We start from the raw sequence: 23,757 nt of genomic DNA, 5'->3' as shown, positions 1-23,757 counted from the left end.
TGCCTTCCTTAATGTCCATTACCCAAGGGGCCCATCTCTCCACCCTCTTTCCCTCTCTGTATTTTATATTCTCTTATGGTTTGCCTCCTTCTATGATTTATCTTATTGTATTTTTCCTTCCCTTCACCTATGTTCATCTGTTGTGTTTCTTGAATTCCACATCTGAGTGAAATAATGTGATATTTGACTTTCTCTGAAAGACTTATGTTGCTTAACATAATAAACTCTAGTTCCATCCATGTTGTTGCAAATGGCAAGAATTTATTATTTTAGATGTCTGAGTAATATTCCATTGTACATATGTATATATGTACATATATTACATAGGTACATACACTATATATATACATATATTACATATGTACATATACTATATATATATATATATATATATATATATATATATATAAAAGCCACTTCTTTTTCTTTTAAAGGGATGACATTTATTCATTTTCCAAATGTTACACTAAAACCACGTGGAAATGAATGGTTTTAGCAGTTAGAAAAAAAGTACAAATCTGGGGTTTGGAGGGGGAAAAGAAGACAACAGAAGTTGTTTCACATTACAGACCTCCCTGTCACACCCCAAAGCCTAATACTTGCTTACCAAGTCAAAAAAGAGACACAGTCGATTCACAAGCTGGAGGTTTGAATTTTAGTAAGACATTTATAAAAACCTAGACAGGGGCAGTGTCCTCCCCAGCCCAGGTGCCACTAGGCACAGCACAAGAGACTAAAAACTCAATGGGGGTGGAGGGGGAGGCTGGACCCTCAGGGCTTAGGGATTTGGGGGAAAGAGTACACAAAACCTACTTGGAAAAGAATTGGGGAAGAAAACCAGCAATTGCCTTCTGTAGGGGTGGGGACAGGAGGGGTAAGGCCAGGGACAGGAGCATTTCACATCACTAACTTAACTTGGGTAACTGCAAGGGACCATCTTCAACTGACCTTAAGAGAAAGGCCAAATGGAGGATGGGAGAATCCACAGGAGGGAAAAGGAGAGGGAACGTGGATGGGAGGGGGCAACAGCCCCTTCCTTTCTTGGAAGAGGAAGGCAGCCAGGGCACCAAGTCCAGGCAGTGACCTCACAAGGACAGCACAATTTTTGCAGCTTAGAGCTCACCTACCTGTCCTCACCCAGCTACTCATTCTGCTCACTGGTGGGTGTAGGGCCACTATCCGGCCCCAAGGGAGTGGATGGCTCTGTAGGCCCTGCCTCTTTTTCTGTGTCTCCTCCTTTGGAGGCAACACCAGCCTCTGCCCCTTTGGCCTGGGGCTCCTGGCCCTTTCCTGAGCTGTGCCTTCCTTGCCACAGGCACTGATCTCCCCCTGCTCCTGCTCTTCCTCTTTGGGTGAGGAGTCATGTATCACCCCCACCCTCGTTCCCATTTCTCTTGAAGGACAGACCACTCAATTTGAAAGACTTCTTGAAATAGAATTTCTTCTTCTTCTTGGGGGTCTCCTTGGTGGGGGCATCCCCCTTGACCTCAACGCCCTGGCTAGGGGGTGCTGGCTCAATGGCATCGCCAGTGGCCCCTGGCTGCCTCCTCTATTCCGTTCATGGAGGACGATTCCCCTTCACCCTTGGGGAATAAGTTTCCATTGCTTTTCACGTGGCCATTCTCCTGTCACTTTACCTGAGCAGGGGAAGTGCCAGCTGCCTCCTTGGTGGTCACCTTGCCCCAGGGAGCCTTGGAACTCTGGCCGCCCATGATGGGGGTCTGCTGGGGTTGCCCGGAGCCGCCCCCCCCTTACCCTTGTGCTGCAGTGGATAGTTCAGCTGGGTTGGCCTGGCTGGCAAAGGGGTGATACTTGCACCTGAGGGGGAGGGGTATGGGGGTGAACAGAGCTTCACCCCCCTTTCCACCTCAGGACCCGCTAGCTGTGCCCACCGACCTGTGCCAGAATCTATACCACATCTACTTTATCCATTCATCATTGATGGACATTTGGGCTTGTTGCATAATTTGGCTGTTGGTGATAGCACTGCTATAAACAATGGGGTGTTGTTTTTTGTGTTTTTTTGTATCGTTTGGATAAATACCTAGTAATGCAATTGCTGGGTCATAGGGTAGTCCCATTTTCCATTTTTTGAGGAACCTCCATACTGTTTTCCAGAGTGGCTACACCAGTTTGTATTCCCACCAATAGTGTAAGAAGGTTCCCCTTTCTCCACATCCTTGCCAACATCTGTTGTTTGCTGAGTTGTTAATTTTAGCCATTCTGAGAGGTATGACGTGGTATCCCATTGTGGTTTTGATTTGTATTTCTCTGCTGATGAGTGAGTTTGAGCATCTTTTCATGTGTCTGTTAGTCATCTGGATGTTTTCATGGAAAAGTGTCTATTCATATCCTCTGCCCATTTCTTCACTGGATTATTTGTTTTTGGGGTGTTGAGTTTGATAACGACTTTATAAATTTTGGATGCTATCCCTTTACTTGATATGTCATTTGCAAATATCTTCTCTCATTCCGTTGGTTGCTGTTTAGTTTTGTTGGTTGTTTGCTGTGCAGAAGCTTTTGATTTTGATGAGGTCCAAATGTTCATTTTTATTTTTGTTTCCCTTGTCTCTGTAGACATGTTAAGTAAGAAGTTGATGCAGCCAAGATCAAAGAGGTTGCTGCCTGTTTTGTCCTGTAGGGCTTTGGTGGTTTCCTATTTTACATTTAGGTCTTTTATCTATTTTGCATTTATTTTTGTGTATGGTATAAAAAGGGGTTCCAGGTTCATTCTTCTGCGTGTCGCTGTCCATTTTTCACAACACTATTTGCTAAAGAGACTGTCTTATTTCCATTGGATAGTCTTTCCTGCTTTGTTGAAGACTAGTTTGCCATACATTTGTGGGTCCATTTTTGGGTTCTCTATTTTATTCTATTGATATATGTGCCTGTTTTTGTGCCAGTACCATACTGTCTTGATGATTCCAGGTTTGTAATACAGCTTGAAGTCCGGAATTGTGATGCCTCCAGCTTTGGTTTTCTTTTTCAACATTACTTTGGCTACTCGTGGTCTTTTCTGGTTCCACACAAATTTTAGCATTGTTTTTCTTAGCTCTGTGAAGAGTGCTCATGTCATTTTGATAGGGAGTGCATTCTATATGTATATTGCTTTGGGAAGTATCGACATTTTAACAATATTTGTTTTTTTTAATCCATGAGCATGGAATATTTTTCCATATCTTTGTGTCTTCTTCAATTTCTTTCATAAACATTCTATAGTTTTAAGCATACAGATCTTTTACCTCCTTTAGTTAGGGTTATTCCTAGGTATCTTATTGTTTTTGGTGCAATTGTAAATGGGATTGATTCCTTGATATCTTTTTTTGCTGCTTCATTATTGGTGTATAGTAATGCAACAGATTTCTGTATGTTGATTTTATAACCTGGGATTTTGCTGAATTCATGTATCAGTTCTAGCAGTTTTTTGATGGACTCTTTCAGGTTTCCCACGTACAGTGTCATGTCATCCATGAAGAGTGAAAGTTTGACTTCTTCCTTGCCAAATTGTATGCCTTTTAGTTCTTTTTGTTGTCTGATAGCTGAAGCTAGGACTTCCAGTTTTATTGTTGAACAACAATGATGAGAGTGGACATCCTTGTCGTGTTCCTGATCTTAGGGGGAAAGCTCTCAGTTTTTCCCCATTCATTGTGGATGATATTAGTTGTGGGTTTTTCCTTTATAGACATTATAATGTTGAGGTATGCTCCTTCTATCCCTACTTCCTTGAGAGTTTTTTTCAAGAAAGAATGCTGTATTTTGTCAAACACTTTTTCTGCATATATTGAGCAGATCATATGGTTTTTATTCTTTCTCTTATTGATGTGGTGTATAACGTTGATTTGCAGATATTGAACCACCCTTGTGACCCAGGAATAAATCTCATTTGATCATGGTGAATAATTTTTTAATGTATTTTTGGATTCAATTTGTTAGTATCTTGTTGAGAATTCTTGCATCCATGTTTAAAAAGAAGTTGGTCCGTCATTCTCCTTTTTAGTGGGGCCTTTGTCTGGTTTTGGAATCAGGGTAGTACGGCCTCATAGAATGAGATTGGAAGTTTTCCTTCCATTTATGTTTTTTGGAATGGTTTCAAAAGAATAGGTATTAACTCTTCTTTAAATATCTGATAGAATTCCCCTGGGAAGCCATGAAGCTCTGGACTCTTCTTTGTGGGGAGATATTTGATTACTGATTCAATACTTTTCCTGGTTATGTGTCTGTTCAAATTTTCTATTTCTTCCTGTTTTAGTTTTGGTGGTTTATATGTTTCTAAGAATTCGTCCATTTCTTCCAGATTGTCCAAATTGTTGGCATATAATTTCTCATAATATTCTCTTATGATTGTTTGTATTTCTGTAGTGTTGGTTGTGATCTCTCCTCTTTCACTAATGATTTTATTTATTTGTGTCCTTTCCTTTTTTTTTTTTTTTGATCAATTGGCTAAGGGCTTATCAATTTTGTTAATTCTTTAAAGAAACAGCTCCTAGTTTCACTGATCTCTTCTGTGTTTTTTTAAAATTTCAATATCATTGATTTCTGCTCCAATCTTTATTATTTCCCTTCTTCTGCTTGTTTTGGGCTTTGTTTGTTGTTCTTTTTCCAGCTCCTTTACGTCTAAGATAAGGTTATGTATTTGAGACCTTTCTTCTTTAGGAAGGGCCTGGATTGCTATATGCTTCCTTCTTATGACCACCTGCATCCCAGTCTGCATCCTGGAGTTTTTGGACTGTCATATTTTCATTTTTATTGGCTTTCATGTACCTATTTATTTCCTCTTTAATTTCTTGGTTAACCCATACATTCTTTAGTAGGATGTTCTTTAACTTCCAAGTATTTGTGGTCTTTCCAATTTTTTTTTTTGTGGTTGTTTTCAACTTTCATAGCATTATGGTCTGAAAATATGCATGGCATGATATCAATCTTTTTGTACTTGTTGAAGGCTGATTTGTGACCCATTATGTGATCTATTCTGGAGAATATTTCATGTGCACTTGAGAAGAAAGTGTATTCTGCTGCTCTATGATGAAATGTTCTGAAGATATCTGTAAAGTCCATCTGCTTTGATGTGTTATTCAAAGCCATTGCTTCCTTGTTGATTTTCTGCTTAGATGATCTGTCTATTGTTGTTAGCGGGGTGTTAAAGTCCTTACTATTTTTGTATTATTTTTTTTTAAATTTTTTTTTCAACGTTTATTTTATTTTTGGGACAGAGAGAGACAGAGCATGAACGGGGGAGGGGCAGAGAGAGAGGGAGACACAGAATCGGAAACAGGCTCCAGGCTCTGAGCCATCAGCCCAGAGCCTGACGCAGGGCTCGAACTCCCGGACCACGAGATCGTGACCTGGCTGAAGTCGGACGCTTAACCGACTGCGCCACCCAGGCGCCCCATATTTTTGTATTATTATCAAAGACTTTTTTATGTTTGTTATTAATTGATTTATATATTTGGGTTCTTCCAAGTTGGGAGCTTAAATATTTACAATTGTTAGATCTTCTTGATGGATAAACCCCTTAATTATGATATAATGCCCTTCTTCATCTCTAGTTACAGTCTTGTTTTTAAATCTCGTTTGTCTGTCAATATACAGGTGACTTTAGGTCTAAAATGAGTCTCTTGTAGGCAGCATATAGATGGATCTTGTTTTTTTATTCATTCTGATATTCTATGTCTTTTGATTGGAGCATTTAGTCCATTTACATTCAGAGTGATTATTGAAAGGTATTAATTTCATGACATTGTGTTGCCTGTAAAGTAGGAGTTTCTGGTGATGTTCTCTGGTCCTTTCTAGTCTTTGTTGCTTTGGGGTTTGTTTTTGTTTGTTTGTTAGTTTTGTTTTTTTGTGTGTTTGTTTTCTCCACTCAAAGAATTCCCCTTAAAATTTCTTGCAGGGCAGGTTTAGTGGTCATGAACTCCTTTAGTGATTGTTTGTCTGGGAAACTCTTTTATCTCTCCTATTCTGAATGACAGCATTGCTTGACAAAGAATTCTTGGATGTATATTTTTCTGATTCAACACATTGAATATATCCTCCACTCCTTTCTGGCCTGCCGAGTTTCTGTGGACAGATCGACTGTGAACCTGACCTGTCTTCCCTTGTAGGTTAAGGACTTTTTACCCTTTGCTGCTTTCATGATTCTTTTCCTGTCTGTGTATTTTGTGGATTTGATATTATGGTATGCCTTAGTGACGGTCAGCTTTTGTTGAATTTAATTGGAGTTCTCTGTACTTCTTGAATTTTGATGGCTGTGCCCTTCCACAGATTAGGGAAGTCTTCAGTTATAATTTGCTCACATAAACTTTCTGTCCCTTTTTCTCACTATTCATCTTCTCGGGCCCCTATGATACGAATGTTATTCCTCTTTAGTAAGTTGCTGAATTCTCTAACTCTTGTATCATAATATTTTGCCTTTGTTTCCTTCTCTTCAGGTTCATTAATTTCCATAATTTTATCTTCTATATTACTATTCTATATTCTATATTACTGATGCACTACTGATTCATCCACCATCACCATCATGGCATCCATCCATTTGATATTGCATGTTGGTTATAACATTTAATTTTGGCCTGACTGGGTTTTAGTTCTTTTGTCTGTGCTTAAGGTGATTCTCTGGTGTCTTCTATGCTTTTTTCAACCCAACCTAGTATTCTTTTTTATTTTATTTTATTATCTATTTTTTTTAAATTTACATAAAAATTAGCATATAGTGAAACAATGAATTCAGGAGTAGATTCCTTAATGCCCCTTACCCATTTAGCCCATAGCCCCTCTCACAACCCTTCCAGCAACCCTCAGTTTGTTCTCCATATTTACGAGTCTCTTCTGTTTTGTCCCCCTCCCTATTTTTATATTATTTTTGTTCTCCTTCCCTTATGTTCATCTGTTTTGTCTCTTAAAGTCCTCATATGAGTGAAGTCATGTGATTTTTGTCTTTCTCTGACTAATTTCACTTAGCATAATACCCTCCAGTTCCATCCGCATAGTTGCAAATGGCAAGATTTCATTCTTTTTGATTGCTGAGTAATACTCTATTGTATATATATACCACTTCTTCTTTATCCATTCATCCATTGATGGACATTTGGACTCTTTCCATACTTTGGCTATTGTTTATAGTGCTGCTATAAACATAGGGGTGCATGTGTCCCTTTGAAACAGCACACCTGTATCCCGTGGGTAAGTGCCTAGTATGCAATGACTGGGTCGTAGGGTAGTTCTATTTTTACTTTTTTGAGGAACCTCCATATTGTTTTCCAGAGTGGCTGCACCAGCTTCCATTCCCACCAACAATGCAAAAGAGACCCTCTTTCTCCACATCCTCACCAACATCTGTTGTTGCCTGAGTTGTTAATGTTAGCCATTCTAACAGGTGTGAGGTGGTATCTCATTGTGGTTTTGATTTGTATTTCCCTGATGATGAGTGAAGTCGAGCATTTTTTCACATGTCAGCCATCTGGATGTCTTCCTTGGAGAAGTGTCTATTCATGTCTTGTGCCCATTTCTTCACTGGATTATTAGTTTTTTGGGTGTTGAGGTTGATAAGTTATTTATAGATTTTGGATACTAACCCTTTATCTGCTATGTCATTTGCAAATATCTTCTCCCATTCTGTCAGTTGCCTTTTAGTTTTGCTGATTGTTTCCTTCGCTGTGCAGAAGCTTTTTATTTTGATGAGGTGCAATAATTCATTTTTGCTTTTGTTTCCCGTGCCTCTGGAGACGTGTTGAGTAAGAAATTGCTGTGACCAAGGTCAAAGAGGTTTTTGCCTGCTTTCTCCTTGAGGATTTTGATGGCTTGCTGTCTTACATTGAGATCTTTCATCCATTTTGAGTTTATTTTTTGTATGGTTTAAGAAAGTGGTCCAGGTTCATTTTTCTGTATGTCGCTGTCCACTTTTCCCAGCACCACTTGCTGCAGAGACTGTGTTTATTCCATTGGATATACTTTCATGCTTTGTCAAAGATTAGTTGGCCATACGTTTGTGGGTCCATTTCTGGGTTCTCTATTCTGTTCCATTGATCTATGTGTCTGGTTTTGGGCCAGTACCATACTGTCTTGATGATTACAGCTTTGTAGTATAGCTTGAAGTCTGGGATTGTGATGCCTCCTGCTGTGTTTTTTTCAAGATTGTCTTGGCTGTTCAGGGTCTTTTCTGGTTCCGTACAAATTTTAGGATTATTTGTTCTAGCTCTGTGAAGAATGCTGGTGTTATTTTGATAGGGATTGCATTGAATATGTAGATTACTTTGGGTAGTATCGACATTTTCACAATATTTATTCTTCCTATCCAGGAGCATGGAATCTTTTTCCATTTTTTGGTGTCTTCTTCATTTTCTTTCATCAGCTTTCTATAGTTTTCAGTGTATAGATTTTTCACCTATTTGGTTAGATTTATTCCTAGTTTTTTATGGTTTTTTGTGCAACTGTAAATGGGACTGATTCCTTGATTTCTCCTTCTGTTGCTTCATTGTTGGTGTATAGGAATGCAACCGATTTCTGTGAATTGATTTTATATCCTGCAAGTTTGCTGAATTCATGAACCAGTTCTAGAAGTTTTTTTGGTGGAATGTTTTGGGTGTTCCATATAGAGTATCATGTCATCTGCAAAGAGTGAAAGTTTGATCTCCTCCTGGCCAATTTGGGTGCCTTTTATTTCTTTGTGTTGTCTGATTGCAGAGGCTAAGACTTCCAATACTATGTTGAATAACAGTGGCGAGAGTGGACATCCCTGTCTTCTTCCTCATCTTAGGGGGAAATCTCGCAGTTTTTCCCCATTGAGGAGGATATTAGCATTGGGTCGTTCATATATAGCTTTTATATCTCGAGGTATTCTCCTTCTATCCCTACTTTCTTGAGGGTTTTTATCAGGAACGGATGCTGTATTTTGTCAAATTCTTTCTCTGCATCTATTGAGAGAATCATACGGTTCTTGTCCTTTCCTTTATTGATGTGGTGGATCACGTTAATTGTTTTGTGGATATTGAACCAGCCTTGCATCCCAGGTATAAATCCCGCTTGGTCATGGTGAATACTTTTTTAAATGTATTTTGGATCCAGTTGGCTAATATCTTGTGGAGGACTTTTGCATCCATATTCATCAGGGAAATTGGTCTATAGTTCTCCTTTTTACTGGGGTCTCTGTCTGGTTTTGGAATCAAGGTAATGCTGGCTTCATAGAAAGAGTTTGGAGTGTTTCCTTCCATTTCTATTTTTTGGAACACCTTCAAGAGAATAAGAGTTAACTCTTCCTTAAATATTTAGTAGAATTCCCCTGGAAAGCCATCTGGCCCTGGACTCTTGTGTTTTGGGAGATTTTTGATTACTAATTCGATTTCCTTACTGGTTATGGGTCTGTTCAAATTTTCTATTTCTTCCTGTTTCAGTGTTGGTAGTGTATACATTTCTAGGAATTTGTCCATTTCTTCCAGATTGCCCATTTTATTGGCATATAGTTGCTCATAATATTGTCTTATTATTGTTTTTATTTCTGTTGTGTTGGTTGTGATCTCTCCTCTTTCATTCTTGATTTTATTTATTTGTGTCCTTTCCTTTTTCCTCTTGATCAAACTGGCTAGTGGTTTATCAATTTTGTTAATTCTTTCAAAGAACCAGCTTCTGGTTTCATTGATCTGTTATACTGTTTTTTGTTTTTTTTTTTTGGTTTTGATAGCATTAATTTCTGCTCTAATCTTTATTATTTCCTGTCTTCTGCTGGTTTTGGGCTTTATTTGCTGTTCTTTTTCCAGTTCCTTTTTCCAGTGCCTTAAGGCATAAGTTTAGGTTGTATATCTGAGATCTTTCTTCCTTCTTTAGGAAGGCCTGTATTGCTATATACTTTCCTCTTATGACTGTCTTTCCTGTGTCCCAGAGGTTTTGGGTTGAGGTGTTATCATTTTCATTGACTTCCATATACTTTTTAATTTCCTCTTTAAATGCTTGGTTAGCCCATTCATTCTTTGGTAGGATGTTCTTCAGTCTCCAAGTATTTGTTACCTTTCCAAATGTTTTCTTGTGGTTGATTTCGAGTTTCATAGTGTTGTAGTCTGAAAATATGCACGGTATGATCTTAATCTTTTTGTACTTACTTAGGGCTGATTTGTGTCCCAGTATATGGTATATTCTGGAGAACGTTCCATGTGCACTGAGAAGAATGTGTATTCTGCTGCTTTAGGATGAAATGTTCTGAATATATCTGTTAAGTCCATCTGGTCCAGTGTGTCATTCAAAGCCATTGTTTCCTTTTTTTTTTTTTTTTTTTTTTTTTTTTTTTTTTTTTTTTTATTAGATGATCTGCCCATTGCTGTGAGTGGAGTGTTGAAGTCTCTTACTATTATGGTATTACAATCAATGAGTTTGTGATTAATTGATTTATATATTTGGGTGATGCCACATTTGGCTCATAAATGTTTACAATTGTTAGGCCTTCTTGGTATAGACCCCTTGATTATGATATAATGCCCTTCTGCATCTCTTGATACAGTCTTTATTTTAAAGTCTAGATTATCTGATATAAGTATGGCTACCCCGGCTTTCTTTGGTTCACCATTAGCATGATAGATGGTTCTCCATCCCCTTATTTTCAATCTGAAGGTGTCTTTAGGTCTAAAGTGGGTCTCTTGTAAGCAGCATATAGATGGATCTTGTTTTCTTCTCCATTCTGTTACCCTATGTATTTTGATTGGAGCATTGAGTCCATTGACGTTTAAAGTGAGTACTGAAATATAAGAATTTATTGCCATTCTGATGCTTGTAGAGTCGGAATTTCTGGTGGTGTTCTCTGGTCATTTCTAATCTTTTGTTGCTTTTGGTTTATATATATATATTTTTTTTTCTTTTTTTTTCATCTTTTCTCCCCTCAGAGAGTCCCCATTAAAATTTCTTTCAGGGCTGGCTTAGTGGGCACAAACTCCTTTAAGTTTTGTTTGGGAAACTTTTTATCTCTCCTTCTATTTTGAATGACAGCCTTGCTGGATAAAGAATTCTTGGCTGCATATTTTTCTGATTCAGCACACTGAATATATCCCACCACTCCTTTCTGGCCTGCCAAGTTTCTGTGGATAGGTCTGCTGCAAACCTGATTTGTCTCCCCTTGTAGATTAGGGACTTTTTTTCCCTTGCTGCTTTCATGATTCTCTTCTTGCCTGAGTATTTTGTGAATTTGACTATGATATGCCTTGTTGATGGTTGGTTTTGTTGAATCTAAAGGGGGCCCTCTGTGCTTCCTGGATTTTCTGTGTCTTTCCCCAGGTTAGGATTTGCTCACATAACCCTTCTACCCCTATTTCTCTCTCTTCCTCTTCTGGGACCCCTCTTATTCTGATGTTGTTCCTTTTTTTTTTTTTTTCCAACGTTTATTTGTTTTTGGGACAGAGAGAGACAGAGCATGAACGGGGGAGGGGCAGAGAGAGAGGGAGACACAGAATCGGAAACAGGCTCCAGGCTCCGAGCCATCCGCCCAGAGCCTGACGCGGGGCTCGAACTCCCGGACCGCGAGATCGTGACCTGGCTGAAGTCGGACGCTTAACCGACTGCGCCACCCAGGCGCCCCGATGTTGTTCCTTTTTAATGAGTCACTGATTTCTCTAATTCTTAAATCGTGCTCTTTTACCTTAATCTCCTCTTTTTTCTGCTTTGTTATTCTCTATAATTTGTCCTCTATATGGCTGAATCGCTGTTCTGCCTACTCCCTCCTTGCCACCACTGCATCCATCCGTAATTGCAGCTCAGTTATAGCATTTTTAATTTCATTCTGGCTATTTTTTAGTTCTTTTATCTCTGCATAAAGGGATTCTAATCTATTTTTGACTCCAGCTACTATTCTTATTATCATTATTTTAAATTCTGGTTCACACATCTTGCTTGTATCTGTGTTGGCTAAATCCCTGGCTGTCTTTTCTTTGTGCTCTTTCTTTTGGGGTGAATTCCTTTGTTTTGTCATTTTGAGGCAAGAAAAAGACTTAATGAGGTAGGAAAATTGAAATAAAAAATTAAAATTAAAGAAATATTGAAATTAAATATTAAAAAGACACACACACACAAATCGAATAGATGATGCTAGACCCTAGGTGTGTTTTGGTCTGGGTCTTTTTTTTTTTTTTCTTTTTTTTTTTAAATTTTTTTTTTTCAACGTTTATTTATTTTTGGGACAGAGAGAGACAGAGCATGAACGGGGGAGGGGCAGAGAGAGAGGGAGACACAGAATCGGAAACAGGCTCCAGGCTCCGAGCCATCAGCCCAGAGCCTGACGCGGGGCTCGAACTCACGGACCGCGAGATCGTGACCTGGCTGAAGTCGGACGCTTAACCGACTGCGCCACCCAGGCGCCCCTTGGTCTGGGTCTTGAGAGTGGTTTGACAGATTAGGAGAAAAAAGGTGGGGGGAAGGAAATCATTTGAGAATTTGAAAAAATGAATACACTGAAGTAGACTAAAATGAGATGATGGGGGTAAAATGGAATTTGAAAAAATTTACACAAAGTAAAGAATGCAGTAGAAAAAAATTAAATAAAAATATTTTTACTAAAAATTAAAATAAATGAATTTTGTCATTTTCTGTATTTAAGAAAAAAGAAATGAAAAAGAGAAAAAAAGATAAAAAAAGAAAAAATCATTTGAAATTTGAAGAAGTGAATACACTGTAGTAGACTAAAATAAAATGATGGAAGTAAAAAATAGAATTTGAAAACATTTACATAACAGCAAAAAATATGGTAATAAAAATTAAAGAAAAATATTTTTAATAGAAATTGAAGGTAAAAATGAAGTTTTTCTCTTTCTGCACTGAACAAAAAGAAACTAAGAAGAGAAAAAAAAGAAAAGAAAGAAAGAAAAAAAGGAAATTGAGAATTTGAAAAGGTGAGTACACTGAAGTAGACTAAAATGATGGAAGTAAAGTAGAATTTGAAAAAATTTACACAAAAGTAAAAAGTATAGTAATAAAAATTAAAGAAAGATATTTTAATAAAAATTGAGAAAATAAAAATGATTTTTTTCTCTTTCTGTATTCAAGAAAAAGGATTGTAACAGAGAAAAAGGAAAAAGAAAAAAAAAAGAAAGAAAAGTGAATAGATGAACCTGCTAACAGATTGAAGTAGGACTGAAATTGCTTTGTTTTCCCCTAGAAGTCAGTCTATGTAGCTCTTTATAGTTCATAAATTAAGCCGGTGGTGAAACTTGTGTTCTTGAAGAGCAAAGTTGGCCCAGTTGGGCGGGACTCAGTGTAACAGCTCTGCTCTCCACTAGATGGCATTGCTAGCCTACTGGGGTGGATTGTTGTGGGGCTCGAAGGTGTGTATGTGCATTGCGGGAGCAGTGAAAATGGTGCCACCCAGCCACCCAGTCTGTTCTCCTGGATCAACAATCATGCACCTGTCCTCTGTCTTCAGCTCTTGTCCACTCCCCACTTCTTCACTCTCCATGACCAGGCCCCAGGGAGCACCTCTCTCCCAAGCCTTGTCTCAGATGCGGCCGTTTTCCCTGGCCCCCTACTTCCGTGGGACTGTGGCTTTGACCCGTTCTGCCCCTCTGCAGGAGGATCTCACCAAGCAATGGCCAAATGAGCAATGGCCAAATATCGGCTGCATCCAGGTATGCCTGCTGGACCCTGTTGTTGCTGGTGCCCTGAGACTGTGGCCAGGTGCCAGCTCATCCCAGAAAATGTTTGTGAGACAGTGGAGCAGCAGCATCTCAGGGATTATGGAAAATCACAACACACACCTGGCACCAGGCTTCACCCTTAATGACCTCATCCCAGCACCAGGGAATGTGGCCACCTTCTGGGGTCTGCTGGGACCAGGTGGCTTCAATAGTCTTTACCAAATGTCCTTCCAGCAGTGGAACCGCTTTTCCCCGTGTGGCCAAGAACCTCCCAGACCCCACTCTGTCCCTGGGGATTCGCCCTTCCCACTAGAGCACCTCAAAGTATCGAGCTGCGGAGTTGCAGCCTTTGTGCTCCCCTTGTTTACAGTCTTAATGGAATTTAAACCCTCTCCTTTCTCCTTTCTCCCTTTTTAGTTTAGTTCCTGCAGCTGTTTCCAATTTTCCACTTTCTCTCCAGGTGCTTTTGGGGAGGGTTGATTTTCCCGTATTCTCCCCCCTCCCTAGTCTCCATCCTCTCTCTGCCCTCAAAAGTGGTTCCCTACCTTTCAGGGCTTCTTGCTCCCCAAGTTCAGCTCTCCATGCTGCATACCTGCTGAATTCTGTGGTTCAGGTTTTGCAGATTGTTGTGTTAATCCTCCAAGCAGTTTTCTAGGTGTGTAGGATGGTTCATTGTTGGTCTGGCTCCCCAAGCTAGTATTCTTATAATTGTGGTTTTAAATTCTAGTTGCGACATCTTACTTATATCTATGTTGATTAAAATCCCTGGCCATCACTTCTCCTGTTCTTTCTTTTGGGGTGAATTCCTCCATTTTGTCATTTTGGAGGAAGAAAAAAAATTAACACAATTAAAAAAATTAAAATTAAAAATTTTTAAACAAAACAAAATCAGATAAAGGAGGCTAGATCATAGGTTTGTTTTGATCTGCTTGTTAAGAGAAGCTTGATAGAAGAGAAAATAGAATTAAAAAAAGAAATTTAAAATTAAAAAAATTTAAATAATGGAATAGAATAAATTAAACAAAATAAAATAGAATTTAAAAAATTCCTCTTTCTTTATCCAGGAAAGAAAAATAAAAGAAAAAAAACAGGATAAACAAAAACAAAAGCAAGGAAAATAAACAACCTAACAAAAAGAAACCCAAATGAAGCTAGATCCAGTTTGTCCTAGAGCTGAAAGTTTGTAGCTGTCTATGATCCATAGACTAAGCAGGTGGAAGGGATTTGTTCTGGTTCTCTGGGGAAGAAACTTGCTGCTCTATTTCTCACGCCAATTTGCCCTAGGGGAGATGTGCTTGGAGGGCATAGGTGGATGGGGCTTGGTGTAAAGGCTCTGTTTTCCACTTCGTGGCACTGCTTAGGTCACTGGGGTTGATCAGTCAGGTTGGCTAGAGGTGAAAATTACTTCACTCTGCTCTCTAGTCTTCAAAGAAGGCATTTCGTGCCCTCACAGATTCATGATCAATCACTCTTCCTTTGCCTCAGACTTTAGTCTGCTCCCTGCATTTACCCTGTGTCCAAGTTGTCTGTGTCCAATTGCCAGGTGGAGATTCCCTGCAGAGTTTTATCGTTATGGGCTGTGTTTCAAAACCCTATACTTCAGAAACCCACCCGCAGCTGGGACCCATACTGATCCTCTGGGGGAGCATCTCATTGATCAATGGCCAGGTACCAACTTGTCCCAGAAAATGTTCATGCAACCTCGAAGCAGCAGAGACTCAGAGTTCATGGTAAATTGCAACACACAGCCAGTGCCAGGTTTTGCTGCCCTTAGCCAGTGTCTTTGTTCCCATACCAGTAAACATGGCAGATCTCTGGGGCCTGCCAGGACTTTTGTCAGCAGAGAGGCCCTATTGCCTTTACCAAATGCACTCCAAGCTGGAGAACCACTTCTTCCTTCCCATGCAGCATGGGGGCCCCTCAGACTGATGCCCACTGCTGGGGATTTGCCCTACTTTCTCACTGGAACACCACCAGGCACTGAGGTCCAAACTTCAGACTCTGTGTTCTACTATTTATAAAAACAAAAACAAAAACAAAAAACAAAAACAAAAACAAAACAAAATACTGGTGTTATTGAAACCTCTCCTTTTTCCCCATCATTGGTTTTGGGGAACAGATTTCTTGTCCATTCCCCTGCGAGTGTTTTCACTTTCTGTTTCTCTCCAGCTACTTTCTTTTTTTTTAATTGCAGCTTTTATTACTGATTACTAACATTATTTTTTTTTTACTTTTTAAAAATATAATTTATTGTCAAATTGGCTTACATACAACACCCACTGCTCATCCCAACAAGTGCCCTCCTCAATGTCCATCACCCACTTTCCCCTCTCTTCCACTCCCCATCAACCCTCAGTTCTCTGTATTTAAGAGTCTTTTATGGTTTGCCTTTTTCCCTCTTTGTAACTATTTTTTTTCCTCTTACCTTCCCCCATGGTCTTCTGTTAAGTTTTTCAAGATCCACATATGACTCAGCTAGCACTCCTCGGAATTTACCCAAGGGATGCAGGAGTGCTGATGCATAGGGGCACATGTACCCCTATGTTTATAGCAGTGCTTTCAACAATAGCCAAATTATGGAAAGAGTCACCAGCTACTTTCAAAGGGAATGCTTTTCTTGTGTGATCCCAACACACTGCACTCTCCCCCCTTTCTCTTTCTCTCTCTGTCCTCTCCATGAAAACAGCTCCCTACCCTCTGTGGCACCATGGCTTTTCTCTCTCCCAGTTCACCTCTCCGTACCATGTACTTGCCAAGATCTCTCTCAAATTATGCATATTGTTGTGTTAACCCTCAGATTAATTTACTAGGTGTTCACAATGGTTTGATGTAGATCTAGTTGTGTTTCAAGGATGAGACAAACTCAGGATGCCCATACTACTCTGCCATCTTAACTCCTCTTGCAGTTTCACTTTTGGTGGTTTCAGTTACCCTTAGTCAACTGTGGTCTGGAAGCAGATGATCCTACTTCTGACACATCAGAAAGTCAGTAGTTGTCTAATGCACTTTGTCACAATGCCTACATATTCACTTCATCTCACCATATAGGTATTTAATCATCTCACATCATCACAAGGAGTACAGTACAATATTTTGAAAGTGAGAGAGATCACATTCACATAACTTTTTTATAGTATATTGTTATAATTGTTCCATTTTATTATTTGTTATTGTTGATAATCTCTCATTGTGTCTAATTTATAAATTATACTTTATCATAGGTATGTATGTGTAAGAAAAAAATAGTATATATAGGGTTCAGTACTATCTACAGTTTCAGGCATCCACTGGGGGTTTTAGCACATATCCCCCATGGATAAGGGCAAACTACTATATTCTGCTGTTTTATAAAGTGTTCCATATGTGTATGTGCCTGTTAGGTCTAGCTGGTTTATAGTGTTGCTTAAGTCCCCTACAAGCATACCTTATTTTATTGTACTTTGCTTTACTGTGTTTCATAGATATCAAGGTCTTCCTACAAATTGAAAGTCTGTGGCAACCCTTCATCAAACAAATCTATTAGCACCATTTTCCAACAACATTTTCTCACTTTGTGTCTCTGTGTCACATTTTAGTAATTCTCACAATATTTCAAACTTTTTCATTATTATTATATTTGTTATGGTGGTCTGTGGTTAGTTATTGACTTGCTGAAAGCTCAGATAGTGATTAGCATTTTTAAGCAATGAGGTATTTTTTCATTAAGATATGTACATATTTTAGAAATAATGCTATTGCACAGTTGATAGACCACAGTATAGTGTAAACATAACTTTTATATGCACTGGGAAACCAAAAAATAAACTTGACTCACTTTATTGTGATATTTACTTCATTGTGGTGGTCTGGAACCAGACTCACAATATTTCCAAAGTATGCCTGTATTTACTTATTATGCTATGTCTAGTTGTTCTATCCATTGTTGAATGTGGAGTATTAAAGTCTTCAACAACTATTGTAGAAATGTTTACTTTTCCCTTCAATTGTGTCAATTTTTGGTTCATATATTTAAGGTCTCTTTTTTTAGATGTATGTATATTTATAATTGTTGTATCTACTTGATTAATAGATTGATCTTTCATCATCATATATTATCCTTCTTTGTCTTCTGTAACAGTTTTTCACTTAAAGTCTATTTTATCTGATATCACTAAGGCCACCTCAGATCTCTTTTGGTTACTATTTGCCTAAGATACCTTTTTCTGGTCTTTTTTTTTTCTACTTTAAACCTATTCGTATCTTTGGACCTAAAGTGAGTTTCTTGTAAGCAGCATATATTTGGCTCATGTTTCTTCATTCCCTCTTCCAATCTCTTCTTTTAAACTAGAAAGTTTAATTTATTGATATTTAAAGTGGTTACTGATAAGGAAGGACGTACTTCAGCTATGTTTTTATTTGTTTTCTGTGTGTTAATACCTTTTTTATTCCTTAATTTCAACATTACTGCCTTATTTTGTGTTCAATTAATTTTTATGTTGCAATGTTTTATTCTCTTCTCTTTTCCTTTTCTGTACTTTTAAAGCTTTTAAAGGTTACCATGAGGATTCCAATTAAAATCTTAAATTTATAGCAATCTACTTTGAATTAATACCAACATTATACAGTCTTATACAAAATTCTCCTTCTATACAGCTTTTCCCCTCTCCATTTATTTTGTTATTGTGATAAATTACACTATAAAGTTTATGGTTAACATTAAATTACACTGTAAAGTTTATGCTTAACATTATGTTATCCTCATTAACTTTGATTTATGATTATTGTTTTATGCATTTTCTTTTCAATCATATAGGGAAAAAAATTCAGTTTTAACTGAAGTATAATGCCCACACTCAAATCTTGGATAGCATGTCTATATCCTAAATAGCACCTTGCACATTCAAGGCATTGTTAAGTAACATAGTGCCCTCATCTAGAATAGAGAGTTGTCAGAACTCTAAATTCTTAGCACATTTCATATTGGTCTTAATAGCTTGTTTAGATTTTCTGAAAGTACTAAAGTTGTGTTCCTGACCTTTCTGTCATAGAAAATTATATTTGCATAGCTTCTTGGGATACGTGACCAACTTATCCAACACAGGTTGAGTGCAATGAGCTTAAGGGTTCATGTCATCCCAGACTTTGACTCATCTTTCCACAGGGTGAATGAATCAATATCTGGCCTTACTTGTTATGTGTTCATGGCACATCAATTGAGAAGTTAGGCTATGCTTCATTCAGCCTCCATTCTGGATGGAGAATCACTCACTCAAGGGAGATTTAAAAAATGTAGTATGGGGCGCCTGGGTGGCGCAGTCGGTTAAGCGTCCGACTTCAGCCAGGTCACGATCTCGCGGTGCATGAGTTCGAGCCCCGCGTCAGGCTCTGGGCTGATGGCTCAGAGCCTGGAGCCTGTTTCCGATTCTGTGTCTCCCTCTCTCTCTGCCCCTCCCCCGTTCATGCTCTGTCTCTCTCTGTCCCAAAAATAAATAAATGTTGAAAAAAAATTAAAAAAAATGTATGTCATGTTGTAGGTAAGATTATAAAATGTTCCCCCAAGATTTCCTTCTCACTGGTGTGTATGCCCTGCATAATCCCCAGCACTGTGAAGATGATGCATTTTATGCTTATGATTAGGTTATGTCCTGTGGCACAGTTGATCTTAAGATAGGGAGATTATGTAGTGGGATTATCCTAATCACATGAATAATTTAAAAGTAAAGAGTTTTCTCCAAAGAAGAAGTCAGAAAGATAAGCTCCAGGTGGTCTTGAATAAAGCAAACACCAATTTTGTGAGCTGCCATTGGAGAGGGACAGCCTGTAGTAGCAGAGCATTCTTCAGCCAACAGCTAGCAGGAAAATAGACTTCTACAGCTGCAAGAAAATGAACTTTCCAACAACCTGAATAAGCTTGGAAGTAAATTCTTCACTAGAGTCTCCAAAAAAGAATGAAGTCCGGCCAACACCATAATTTTAGCTTTGTGAGACTCTGAGCGGAGAACACTGCTGCACCATGTCTGAACTTCGATAGAACTGTGAGTTAATAAATGGATGTTGTTTTCAGCAGCCACGTTTATGGCAATTTGTTACACAGCCATAGAGAACCCATATATTTCTTTTCCCTGATGAATTCAGATTTACAGAGAAGACCATCTTAGAGACAAATGTGTGAGATCATTCACTTTAACTCTGTGTGCTGCTGTGGTTACTTTCTGGGAGTTTGTAATAAGATAATTTAAAAAGGCTTTATGCTACTACTATTTTCCTGCTATCAGAATCTCATCTGAAGGATAAGAATATTACTGAATCATTTACCAATCAATTGTGGATAAAATGTTAGATGGGAAACTGTAACTGAGTGGATGACTATATACTGTTGGGGGGTGTGAATACTTGCTGGAAGAAAGGAAAAGATGGAATAACCATCCTGTGAGTAACAGGAAATACATTGATACCTACCATGTAGACTTGGAGGGTGAGTCAAGGGGTCTGGGAAGTTGTATTAGCCAATACCTCAAGAATGAAGCACAGTATTTAAGGAAACAAAATAAGGCATGGGATATGGCTTAAGCGTCTTATAAGCAAATTAACTAGTGTGAAATTAGAAACAAGTTCTTCAAAATTTTGATTGTGTGTGTGTGTGTGTGCTGTACTTTATTTTCCTTGTGTTCTTCCTTTGCATTTTTTCAAATCTTTTAAAAATTTCAGCCTTTTGCAACTGTGCTAAGAGAAACCAAGAAAAGAAGAAGTTGTTCACACTTTTGCCAGGTATTTAATGAGAAAATAGTGTTCAACTGGAGGCCAAGCATGGTGGTTGGAGCTGGAAGACAAGCTTCAGGAGAGTATTTCCTCATAGAAGCTACTTCAGAGAGATTAAAATTTAGTTCAAATTGAATGCTCCTTGGGGATGCCTAACTGGCTCAGTAGGAAGATCATAAAACTCTTGATCAGGGTCATGGCTTTAAGCCCCATATTGGGTGTAGAGATTACTAAAATTCATTCATTCATTCATTCATTCATTCATTAAAAAATTGAACATTCCTGATATGACTGAGTATAAAAAAGTAGTACAAGGGAGCTTCTTTCTTGTGATAATACAGTTTTGTATTTTGATGGGGGTGGTAGTTACATGTGATAAAACTTCATCAAAAAATACCCAAATGAACATATGAATGCATATAAAATCTGATGAAATCTGAATAAGGTCTATGGTTTACATAATAGTATATTACCAAAGTCAATTTCCTGGTTTTTATAATGTACTATGGTCATATAAAATATTATCATTGTGGAAATCTGGGTAAAGAGTACATGGAAATTATTACTTTTGCAATTTCTCATGTGCCTTCATTTATTTCAAATTTAAAACACTTTAATTGAAAAACAGAACTGAACACACTTAGATTTCTGGCACCTTACCAGAAATTACTTCCTGAAATTGCTATCCTGATCCAGACTATGGATCATGGGAAAGGGATTTTATGAAGTGTTAACAACCATGAGACACCTGCTAAACCCTGGCCCCACAACAAAATCACAAAACACCTGGAAATGAGAGGCTCTGCCTCAGGCTTCTCTGTCAATATCAGGGCTGTAAACATATTCTGAAGAAACACCAACCATGTCTCTCAATCCTCTAACTCACTTTCCACCTTCCATCCCTAAACCAGCTCTCCTATGGGAATTAATACCCAAAAGTGAGAAGCAGAGGATGCTAAGGAAAGGTCAATAACATTGTTACTGAGCTGATTGCAAGAAAAACCCTCAGGCCTCTGATTTACATGTCATGCACCACATGACTTTGCTTATTGTCACCTCTCTTCTAATCATCAATGTGACTTAATAATATGAAGCACTGTCCCAAAGGCTAGTGCTTGACAGAGAAACAATGAAAGACTCAAAGAGCAAAGGCTCTGTCTGCACTAAGCAGCTGTTCATCAAGGCTACATCCTTCCTGAGAGAATTCAGGCTCCTAACATGTTAGCTTCCTGTTTTACCATAAGAACGCACCAGTTTTTGTAGATGTCTTCATTTTCTTCCGTCTTCTCTCCCTTTATATATTTTTGTAAAAATCCATCCTTGCTCTTCTTCAAAATCCAGGCTCAAAGAGCCTCAATGACCACATCATTCACCCTGGCTTAAAGCAAAGGGAAATGACAATTTTTAAACGAGGACAGAAGTGATATGTAAGATCGTTTTGTCTAGGCTAGTATTGGTGTAAGGTAGTTTTAAAAAAAAAGCTTGAGTTCTAAACTTAACCAGATGGAAATGTGCCTGCTGAGAATTGGACCTAATTCAGAAAAGGTTGTTAGCCAATAGACAAACTAATTTAGACCAGCATATGCCAAAAATGGTCAATCAAGTTGTCCCAAGTGTGACTCCCCCATAGCAGATGCCACTGTCTCTATGAAGGCTTTCGAGTGTCATCTTTTAACACGGAGGTGGGTTTTTATGTGTACACATAGACATAAATAAAACCTTGGCCTGTAGCTACTTTTCGTTTTATTGCATTATGACCCTACCACTCTATCAGCAAAGAGCATTAGCTCTCTTTTAGGAATTTTAAATGAACACAGATTTTGGAAATCAAACAGAAGCTATGAACATACACAATCCAAGCAAATGTCTTCACTTTTATCTTTTCATGTTCCTCTATTGTAAAAACAACAGAAATCTGAAATTGTACTTGTCCATGCTGTCATCACCTAATAAAAGTCAGTCTTTTCATTTTCCCATATTACTTTTCATTCCTTGCCATTTTGTTTATCCAATTTTGACATTTTAACTTTTCTTTAATATAAACTAAAAATGAAAACTTTCCCTCCTAAAAATAGGCACACACTGGAAGGGCTCTGCTTTCCCAAACCTGGACAATAAAGGGATACCCAAAATGCAATAATGACCTTTTTGGTACTTATTGGTTCAAGAAGCCTTTTCATATCCATTGTCTCATTACATTCTTATGACAAACTTGCAAGGCAGGTAGGACTCTAGAAACTGACAAAAGGTAGGTTCTCTTGTCAGTCCTTCTCCCTGACTAAACCAGAATACAAGCTTCCAAGGTAGGCCAGTGCAAAGAGCTTCAGAAGCATAGAGGACGTTGAGGCCATTTCTAAGTGAGGTAAATGACATTTAAGCAGAGTACTAAAAGGTGGGTAACATTTGGATCTGGAGAGAGGCCAAAGGACAGAATAGAAGGAAACACAGCCAAGACAACAAATTAGGAAAGCATGTAACATATTCAGCAAGCTGTTTGCTGGAGTACAAGATACATAAAGACAAATCATAGGAAACAAGGCTGAAGAGATAGGTGACAGCCAGATCATGGAGGGCCTTGAATGCCATATTTAAAAGTTTCATTTGTTTTCAGTAGACAAAATGTTTTTTTGAAGTAAAGTATGCCAAGGATTCCTTGTGTTATTTAGGTTCTGTTGCTCTCTAATCAAGTTACCTTGGGCAAGTTAACCTCTCTGTGCTTCAGTTTCCTCATTTGTAAAATGGGTATAATAGCAATTCCTAGTCCAGAGAATAACTGTAAAGATTAAGTGAGATAATGCATGTAAAGCACTTAGGACAGTGCCTGGCACAAAGGAAGCATTCTGTAAATTCTAGATGTTGTTATTGTAACAATTTATCATCATAATCAGGCTCTGTTTCCTCAACTGTAAAACGAGATAATTGGACTATTTAATTTCTAAAGCCCCTTGACATCTTCAACACTATTATCATCATCTTCTTGCTCCCTCCTATACTTGTTATAGGGATGGTGAGAATTTAGGCTTTTTATAAAGAGAGAGAGGTTAGAAGTGATCACGAGGCCCTTACATATTTCATCCAGATGAGTAAACAGCAAGTGGTTAGGAGAGAACCTGCAGGCTTCCTTTGGGATAATCAGAACTCCTCTGTGATAAAGAACATAATCAGTTTGGATGAGAAGTCCCAATAATCGTTAGATGCCCTGGGTTGAAGAAGACCAGCTTCCTCTCAAAAACAAAACAACTATCCAACCCACAGGCACACAATTATGTAGATTATTATGCACTTTCACATTTGAGGCTCACATCAACTCTCTGAGATTATTACTATATTTATTTCTAGACTATGAGAAAATAAATGTATAGAGAAAGGAATGACTCTCCCAAGGTCACACAGCTGTCCTTACCACTACAGATCACCATCT

The 23,757-nt window shown here is 38.3% G+C and overlaps 1 pseudogene; it reads right to left on the bottom strand.

Annotated features, from left to right (window-relative positions):
- Positions 1 to 1,141: 1,141 nt before the first annotated feature.
- Positions 1,142 to 1,712, bottom strand: LOC115507334 (annotated as a pseudogene).
- Between the last annotated feature and the right edge of the window lie 22,045 nt (positions 1,713 to 23,757).

This window comes from Lynx canadensis, chromosome X (assembly GCF_007474595.2).
Source record: "Lynx canadensis isolate LIC74 chromosome X, mLynCan4.pri.v2, whole genome shotgun sequence".
NCBI classification, from domain to species: domain Eukaryota; kingdom Metazoa; phylum Chordata; class Mammalia; order Carnivora; family Felidae; genus Lynx; species Lynx canadensis.
This window is presented reverse-complemented; position numbering and strand designations above follow the sequence as displayed.